This window comes from Odocoileus virginianus, chromosome X, assembly GCF_023699985.2.
Source record: "Odocoileus virginianus isolate 20LAN1187 ecotype Illinois chromosome X, Ovbor_1.2, whole genome shotgun sequence".
Taxonomy (NCBI): domain Eukaryota; kingdom Metazoa; phylum Chordata; class Mammalia; order Artiodactyla; family Cervidae; genus Odocoileus; species Odocoileus virginianus.
In genome coordinates, this window is record NC_069708.1 from 17,417,184 (window position 1) to 17,427,636 (window position 10,453).

The following is a 10,453-nucleotide window of genomic DNA, read 5'->3' on the forward strand; positions in this document are numbered from 1 at the left end:
ATGGATATTGGGTTGTTTCTAGTTTGGGACTCATGTGACCAAAGATACTATGGCTGTTTGCATACAAGTCTTTGTGTGGAAATATATTTTCATTTCTTTGAGATATATACCCAAGAATGCAATATTTAAGTTGTATAGCATGCACATGTCTAGTTTTTAAATAAACTAGTATACTCTTTCACAGAGTGGATGTACTACTTTACATTCCCATTAGTAGTGTATAAGTGATCCAGTTTCTTTGCATGGTTGCCAACTTTTATATTATCACTATTTTTAAAGTTTTACCATTTTTTATAAATGCAGAGTGGTATGCTACACAATCCTGCTCACAGAACAATTGTTTTGTGGCTACCCTGTAGACAGTGGGCTCAATTCCTCAACCAAAATTGCTTCAGATGTGGGGACTGATGATACCACACACAGTAGGAAGGTATGAAAAGAGGGAATTATTAATATAATGGGATTTTTTTTTGGAGGAGAGCATGTCAGATACCCCAAGCCAGTCTGGACTGGATTGAATGAAAGGAGGAGTAAGTGTCTTTTGATTTTATTTTGATTAGGGAGTGAGGCTAGGGTGATGATTCCCATGTGTGGGCAGGGATTTTCATAGTTTGACCTTTCTTGGAAGTGCCAAGGGAGGGAAGGCCTGGGATTTCTTATCAGCTTGCCCAGAGGCAGGGCAAAAGTGGAAAGGGGTTAGGTGGAATTTGAAAGCTGTCAGCAGTCAAATGTCAAAAATGGATTCAGATACTTTATTAAACTTGCTCTTGAAATGTTGTCAAAGATTAGTTGGGCATATTTGTGTGAGTTTATTTCTGGTTTCTCTCTTCTGTTCCATTGACCCATGTATCTAGTCTTCTGCCAATAACACAGTGTCTTGGTGGTTTTAGCTATATAGTAAGTCTTAGCAAGGGGTAGAGTGGTTCTACTCACACTGTTCTTACTCTTCAAGATTGTTTTAGCTATTATATGCTCCGGGCATTCCATATAAACTTGAAATATGCTTCTCTGTGCCTACAAAAATCCCTGCTGGAACTTTGATAAATATGGCATTAATCTATAGATCAGTTTAGGGAGAATTCACATTTTTACTATGTTGAGTCTTCCAACCCATGAACACAATAAATCATATCTTTTATTTAGTTCTTTGATGCCTTTCATCAGCATTTTGCAACTTTCAGGATACAGATATTGTATGTATTTTGTTAGACTTATACCTAAATATTTAATTTTCTTTAGAGTAATTATAAATGGAATTATATTTTAAATTTCACTTTCCACATGTTTGTTGCTAGTACGTAAAATTGAGATTGATTTCAGTGTGTTGATATTCTATTCTGAGACTCTGATAAACTCACTTATTACTTCTAAGAGTTTTTATTTTTGTCAATTCTTTGCCATTTTCTACATAGACAACAAATCATCAAAAGGGAAGTTTTTTTTCCCTTTTCAATATGTATGCTTTTAATTCTTTTTTTACTGTGCTATTGTATTGGCTAAAACTTCCATCACCATGTTGAATAAGAGTAGTAAGACTGGACATCCTTGACTTGTTCCTAAACTATACAAAGTGAAATGTTCAAAAAGACTAAATAAGTCAAACAAAAAACCTTAAAAACATTCAGGTAACCTATTAGAAGGCTGGAGATGAGAAATAGAGGACTGAGAAACACAGGAAATAAACAAAAACTAAAGAATAAAGTGGATGTATAAGCCCTATACATACCAATAATTACCTTAAATGTAATAGTCTAAATACATCAATTGAAAAGCAAACTGGCAGAGTTGGTTAATAAAACTGTGATTCAGCTATATGTTGTCTATAAGCAACTCACTTCAAATACAGTGACATAAGTAGGTTGAAAGTAAAAAGACAGGATGAGATGTGGCAAGCAAATATTAACAGCAGCAAAAAAGCAGGAGTAGATACATTAAATATCAGGTAAAATAGGTTTCAAAGCAAAGAATTGTCTCATGTAATAGTGTGTGAAATGCATGGACAGTGTACAGAGTTTTCACTTCACCATGTAGTTGAATGTGAAAGATGACAACTCTTTCTGGATGCAATGTAACAGACTCCTTCCTTTCAAGGACAGGATGTAGTTTCTTGTGAAACAAAGTTCTTTTTGACTCTATCAATTAGAAATTACTATCCCAGGTCTCAGGTGGTGTATTTGATGCTGTTGTAGCTGCAGGTTAGTTACTGTATCAACCACTTGTGCTATTAAATTTGACAGGCCGCTAGCTCAAAGGGTCAGTAGAAAATGTGATAAAGTGTGTGTGTTAACTATAAGTGAAATGCATGTGGGAAGTGGAGTCTGAGCAGTCCTCCTGTAGAGCATAGGGAAAACAGTCAAAAAGCTCCTGCTACTGTAGTTTTGCTGTTTCTGTGAAGGTGTAAATCTACAACCATTTGCTTATTTTTCTGTTTCTTAATGCCTTTTTATTTTGCAAATAGACCCTCTCTACAGCAATACATTTTCAATGGCAATGAGAAAATGAAAGTAAATGCTTTGTACATACTTAGCGAATTTTTATTTCTAAATTTTAAAAAAGCTGGTGAATGTAACCTGCTCAAAAATATTTGTTAGTATTTACCTTCCAACCAGAAGTCATAGTGCTATTACTGACCATGTGAAAACCAGCAGACCCAAATCTGTTTTAAAAAATCACCATCTATTTCAAAAGTTAACTGTGGAAGGTGAATTTACATAGCATTCTATGAAGCATGGCTTTTCTTTCTTTATTTTTTTCCCCATTGCTTAGTAGTCAACTCTTTTGTAACTATAGCCCTTGAGGGTGAGGTGGAGATGTTGTTTAGTTGCTAAGTCATTTCTGACTCTTTGCAACCCCATGGACTGTAGCCCACAGGCTCCACTGTCCATGGGATTTCCCAGGCAAGAATACTGGAGTGGGCTGCTATTTCCTATGCCAAAGCATGGCTTTTCAATTAGATCAAATGATGATTTCTCTGAATTAATTTCATTCATTTTCATTTCCAGGTTTTCTGTGCAGATACACAGAGCAAAGTGATAACCGTTAATGGGTCAGCTCCATTAGCTGAGAAAGATTTTTGCAAATTGTTACATGATGCCAGTTTTATATCAGGGACATTAGATGCTTCACACAGAAAATTGGTTAATTTCAGAAATGGCTTAATGTTTTCATCAAATTTATGCAAGCAAAGTATAGCTTTTGGAAGATTATTTTGATAAAGGTAAAACATCTGACTTTAATAATGCTCACTTACAAAATCAGTGTAAAAATCCAATATTGAAGATAAAATTAGTTTATTGTGATGATAATACAAATACTGACTTAGGTGAAATATAATCATCATGACAAAAACAATGTTCTTACTAAATTAAGAAAACTATGGAGCAGAAACACACTTGAAACTGATTGTGGAGCATATATCACTGCATCTACACTGTGATATTCTATCAACTGAAACAGAAGCTATAGTTATCATTTACAAATGTATTTACATATACCTATATATGGGGCTTCCAAGGTGGTGCAGCTGTAAAGACTCTGCCTGCCAATGCAGGAGACACAGGAGAAGAGGATTCACTCCCTCGGTAGGGAAGATCCCCTGGAACCTGAGGTAATGGCAACCCACTGCAGTATTCTCGCCTGGAAAATTCCATGAGCAGAGGAGCCTAGAGGGCTATGGCCCACAGGGTCTCAACTAGCAGACATGACTGAGCGACATGGTACACATATACATATACATATTTAGAATAATTGAATTGTAAACTTTTGAGGCAAATCTGATGGGGAACATGAAAAAAATTTAGTATGGCTGTATATGATTCTCTTTTTGCTTCTGGTCATGACTCGGATTGTTTAAAATTTTGAGCTTTTATGGAAGTATGCTGTTAATTAACTCAAGTGTCCTACAGCGTATTCACCATCATTGTGAACAAGTCCTTCAAATTTAGATTGTATTTTGTTCAATCATTTACAAGTCTTTAACCAAAGTACTCAAGAAATGGAGTACCAAAAATTTCAGCTTTTGAAGCTCTTAGCAAATTGAAATTATGAAAATAAAGCTTATATATAGGAAGAAATTGAAATTCATTATTTAGCAGATTATATGATGAGAGCCCAAACTGCATACAACATTTAATTTTGACATTCTACAACTGTACTTTGTAATATCTTGACTTGATGTTTCTTATTTTTAACTAAACCATATAATCTGTACTGTAATACTAGAATATACTTGAGAAAGCATTGATTTTTCAGTGTTTAAATTTGGTGAATCATTCAAAAGAATCATAAATACAGAAAATTTAATGAATTTTATCTTGTAAAAATATTTGTTGAAGGACTCTAAATGGAAGCAAAACACATTACCCTTCAAAATATTCCTCCATTTTTCAATAAAATAGTTAGAATCGAGACTACTTTCTAATTAACAGGATTTGCTTTATCTTATAGATGCTGTGTAACATCTGTAAAGAGACTGTCTTCTCAATCAACAATATTATAATCTTCAGAAAAGAATAAATTGAAGTTATGCAAAATTTCAAGTTTATTGGCTATTGAGTACAACTTTGAGGAATATTGCATGCAATTTTACTAAGTCCTATTGAAAAAATATGTTTTCAGAAAAAAATGTCAGTTAACATAGTATTAGAAATAGATATAGCTAATAAACTGATTAAAGTGCATGAATATGTACCAGGAATAACTATTTTCTTTATGTATGTTTTAGTTTTGGAAAATCATTTTGAAAAGCCTTTTTTTCATGGAAATAAATTTATTTTTAAAAATAATTCCAATTTGGGAAATAATTTAAATATAAAATATATTATACTGATTTATACCAATGAAATTAGTCCAATTTGTTGGTCAATAAATACATATTTTAGGAAAGCATGAAATTACAACTCTTCAAATGTTTGATCCTTCAAAATATTTCATTTTGGAAATTAAAACACTTAAAACTATTCCTAGGAGGCTTCTCTTGTTACAATTACCAGTAACCATCATGTTGCTAAAAACAATGGACATTTTAAAGTCCTCATCTTACTTGATTTTTTTTTTGTCAGCTTTTCACATCGTTGACTATTTCCCTCTTCTCACAATGCTAATTTTTCTTGGTTTCTCTGAGGTACACTACACTCTCTGGTACACACACTTCTCAGTCACTTGTGATGGGGTTTTTTCATCCTTTTCATCATTAAATGCTGAAATACATCAAGTCTTAATCCTTAAGCCACATCTTTCATCCTAGGTGGTCCTCAAACTACCGTGAATTCAAGTAACATAAAAATATGTATCTCATATCAAGATCACTCTTCTGAATTTCAGACTTAATTATACTTTTGCCTAGAAGAAAATGGCTTCCCAGGTGGCGCAGTAGTAAAAAAATCGGCTTGCCAATGCAGGTTACACAAGAGATATAGGTTGGACTCCTGGGTTGGAAATATCCCCTAGAGTAGGAAATGGCAACCCTGCTATGGCATTCTTGCCAGGAAAATTCCATGGTCAGAAGAGCCTGGTGAGCTACAGTCCACAGGATCACAAAAAGTCGGACACAACAAAGCACAGCATAGCACTAGAAGAAAAGCTTGTCAAACTATCTCTGTAAAGGGCTATATATTAAATATTTTAAAAATTTTGATCCAATTGGTTTCTGTCAAACTAATCAACTCTACGATTGCAGTGCAAATGCAGCCATAGACAATATAGAAATAAATGAGCCTGGTTGTGTTCCAGTAAAACTTTAGTTTTTAAAAAAGGAGTGAGCTATTCAACATTGTACTGGAAGTTCTAGCCAGAGTTATTTAGACTAGAAAAAGAAATAAAAAGCATCCAAATTAGTAAGAAAGAAGTAAAACTATCTTTATTTGTGGATGACATGATTCTACATGTAGAAAATCCCAAAGAATCTATAAAAAAGCGACTACAGATAATAAATTAATTCAGCAAAGTTACAGGTTACAAAATCAATACACATATACATACACACAAGTTGTGTTTCTAAACACGGGCAATGAAAATTCTCATAAGGAAATTAAGAAAACAGTTTCATTTGTAATAGCATCCAAAAATATAAAATACCTAGGAATAAATTCAACCAAAGAGGGGAAAGACTTGTACACTGACACTTAAAAAGCTTTGCTGAAAGAAATTAAGGAAAATCTAAATAAATGGAAAGATATCTCATGTTCATGGATTGGAAAATTTAATATTTTAAGATGTCAATACTATCCAAAGTGGTCTACAGATTCAACACAATTCCTAAAATATTCCAGCTTTTCTTTGTGTAGAAATGGAAAAGTTGATTTTCAAATTCATATGGCATTCTAAGGGTCCCAAAATATCCAAAACAATCTTGAAAAAGAAACAAGTTGGAGGACTCACACTTCCTGACTTCAAAGCTTACTACAAAGCTACAGCACCAGCACTCAAAACAAAATGGTACTGGCTTACGTATAGACATATAGAGCAATGGAACAGAGCTGAGATACCATAAATACACCCTTACATATATGGCCATTGATTTTTGACAAAGATGTCAAGTCCTTTGAATGGGGGAAGAAATTATGTCCAATAAATGGTGCCAGGAAAATCGAATTTCCCCATAAAAAAGAATGAATTTGGACTCTTGCCTCACACCATATACAAAAATTAACTGAAAATGATCAATGATCTAAATAAAAGAGCTAAAAATCCTAAAACTCTTAGAAGAATGCATAGGGGGAAAGATTTATGACCTTGGATTTGGCAATGGATTCTTAGATAAGACACCAAAAGCACAAGCAAGAAAAGAAGAAACCGATCAATTGAGCTTCATCAAAATGGAAAACCTTTGTTCATTAAATGATACTCTTAAGAGAGGGTGAAGAGTACCTAAAAATGGTAGAAAATATTTGAAAATCATAGCCAATAAGAGTATAATATCTTGAATATATTAAAAAGTCACAACTCCTCCTCAAAAAGACAAACAACCCAGTTAAAAATGCATCAAAAATTTGAATAAAAAGCTCTGCAAAGAAGATCTACAAATCACCAATAAGTACATGAAAAGATACTCCTCAACATCATTAGTCAATAAAGGAAATGTAAATAAAAGCCAGAAGTGAGATATAATTTCACACTCACTAGAATGGCTATAATGATTTGTTTTTCATTTTTAAAATTGAAATATAGTTGGTGTACAATATAACATAAGTTACAAATGTACATCATAGATAGTGATTCAAAATTTTTAAAAGTTAAATTCCACTAATAGTTACTACAAAATACTGGCTATATTCTCTGTGTTGCACAATACATCCTTGTAGCTTATTTGTTTATTATATAATAGTTTGTATTTCTTAACCCCTGCTCCTATCTTGTCCTCCACTTCCCCCTCCCCACTGGCAACCGTTGTAGTTTGTTCTTTATGTCTGTGAGCCTGCTTCTTTTTTTTATATTCACTAGTTTGTTTTTTAGATTCTACATATAAGTAATATCATACAGTATTTGTCCTTCTCTATCTGACTTATATCAAGTAACATAATACCCTCCGAGTCTATCCATGTTGCTGCAAATGGAAAAATTTCATTCTTTTTCGTGGAGAATGGATATAATAATTTAAAAAACAATTAAAAATAAAAAATGTTGGAGAGAATGTGGAGAAATTGGAACTCTTGTACTCTCATGATTGGAATGTAAAATAGTGCAGACACTGTGAAAACAGTTTGGTGGTTCCTCAGAAAGTTAAACATAGAATTACTATTTGATCCCACAATTCCACGCTTAGGTATAAAACCCAAAGGAATTGGAAACAGAGACTCAAACAGATACTTATATGCCAAAGTTATTACAGCATTACTCAGAATAGACAAAAAGTGGAAACAACATAAGTGTTTATCAACAGGTGAATGGATAAACAAAATGTGATATGTACATACAATGAAATATTACTCAGCCTTACAAAGGAATTGTTATTTTTCCATTTAAAATACTTTATTGCGTTAAATAAGATATTATTGATTTTCAAATATTTTATCTAAGAAATGCAAAACTAGAAAGATAGTACCGACGATCCTATGTGTAGGGCAGCAAAGGAGACAGAGACATAAAGAACAGACTTTTTACTCAGTGGGAGGAGAAGGTGGGATGATTTGAGAGAATAGCATTGAAACATATATATTACCATATATAAAACAGATAGCCAATGGGAGTTTTATGTATGATGCAGGGCACCCAAAGCCAGCGCTCTGTGACAACCTGGAGGGAGAGGGTGGGAGGGGGGGTTCAGGATGGGGGAGGCACATGTATACCTATGGCCAATTCATGTTGATATATGGCAAAAAAACCATTACAATATTATAATTATCCTCCAGTTAAAATAAAAAAGTAAATTAAACAAATAATAAGGTCTTTATTAAAAAAAGAAATTCAAAGCACTTGACAACTGATGCTGGTGACAACTATGCAATTGGCATTGCTACCCCATTTATATAGTTTCTGAAAATGAGGAAGAAAAATCCGTCCTGATTTTCAGCAGCAGATAATTTTAAAAATCCAGAATTATCAAGACAAAATTTACTAAGATTAACCCTAAAACATGAAATAAAATCATCCCCCAGGTACTTTATCTTTCATAATCTGTTACTGAAGAGATTCGGGATCTGGTCTAGTACAGAAATAGGGCCAAATGGCTTCTATAAAGAATCACTAAAAGTATGGAGAAGAGTTCTATCATTCATACTATAAAAAGGAAACCACACTCAACTCAGTCCAGAAAAATGCCTATTTTTTGCTGGGTCTTATTACTGGCAGAAGCTGGCTGTCTTAGGATGCATTGCACCTTAAGTGCTGTCAACATATCTCCCAGCTGCCTGGAATCTATCTTGAACTGGCTGATTCCACCCGTTCCTAGGAAGACTATCTTAACACACACTCAATGTCCATTTATTTTTGTTTTCCACTTCTACTTCCCAGTAATGCCTGCCATAATTAAATCTCTTAGAACCCAGGCTAGCAGGGCAGAGATGAAATCTCCTTAAGTTATAACAAAGATTTTGTCTTTTTTCCTTCCCTGTTGCACACTTTTTCTATCCTCAGAGACAATAAGCCTAGGGTAAGCGATTTCAAGTTCTAAAATCACATCTATTTGTAACGGTTTGATAATTTTGCCCAAGCCAGAATATTGGGAGGAATACTGAATCCATATTTCTTTAATCAAAATGAGAAGATGTCAGGGTATTTTAGGTTTTGATACCTGTGGTGGGATATTCATAACATGTATCAGGAATCCCAGTTCTGACTGCACAAACTTGCCCTCTCCCTCCCTCAGTAGATGTCTTAATGTGGAAACATGATCTGAAAATGTTATGGAGTTTTCATTTAGTGTTGTTGAAATACCCACTCCTTCATTTTGTACTTGCTTACGCTATACAAATAGTTTAAATTGCTCAAATTCAGAATTTATTTCGTCTCTCCTATATTCTACATTCTTTTCCAGTTCCACTTATTTGCTGGTTTGCACTTTTTAAATCTGTTTTACATTGCTCTTGGAAGGCTCCATGCTACAAGGGAATGAAGTTCTGATACACACTACAACATGGGTGAACCTTGAAAACATTATACTAAGTGAAATAAACCAGACACAAAAAGGACAAATATTGCATGGTTCTAATTATTTGAAATATGTAGAATAGGCAAGCTTATGGAGATAGAAAGTAGATTAGAAGTTACCAGGGGCTGAGGGGAAAGGTGAATGGAGAACTATTGTTTAATGGTTACAGAGTTTCGGTAGCTTCCCAGGTGGCACTAGTGGTAAAGAATCCACGTGCCAATGTAGGAGACACAAGAGACTCAAGTTTGATCCCTGGGCTGTGAAGATCCCGTAGAGAAGAGCGTGACAACCCACTTCAGTATTCTTGCATGGAGAATCCTATGGACAGAGGAGCCTGGCAGTCTACAGTCCATAGGGTCGCAAGAGTTGGATACGACTGAAGCAACAGCACGTGCAGAGTTTCTGTTGGGGTAATGAAAAGGCTTTGGAAATAGAGAGTGGAAATGTCTGCATGACATAGTGAATGTAATTAATGCCAATAAATTGTATATTTAAAGATAGATAAAATGGTCAATTTTGTTACCTATATTTTATCACAATAAAATTATAATTTTTTTTTAAAAAACACACAGTGAGCCAAATTTGTCCTATAGGTCACAGCTTTCCAACGCCTGGCCGAGCCAATATTTATACTTGAATATCTGACAAGAATTTTGAGAAACTGAATTTATGATTGTTCTACACAAATCTATAGATTTCCAGCCTTTCCCATCTCAGTTAATGATGTCATCATTTTTCTGGTTGTTCATTTTAGAAACTTGAACGTTATCCTTTGTATTTCCTTCCCCTTTAACTCTTAGACCTAAGTCCTATTGATTCTATGCTGCTGCTGCTGTTGTCACTTCAGTCGTGTTCGAATCTTTGTGA

General features: G+C 34.1%; 1 pseudogene; it reads right to left on the reverse strand.

Moving 5' to 3' along the window:
- Nucleotides 1–8,616: 8,616 nt before the first annotated feature.
- On the reverse strand, nt 8,617–9,535 carry LOC110127931 (tripartite motif-containing protein 60-like; annotated as a pseudogene).
- Nucleotides 9,536–10,453: the final 918 nt, after the last annotated feature.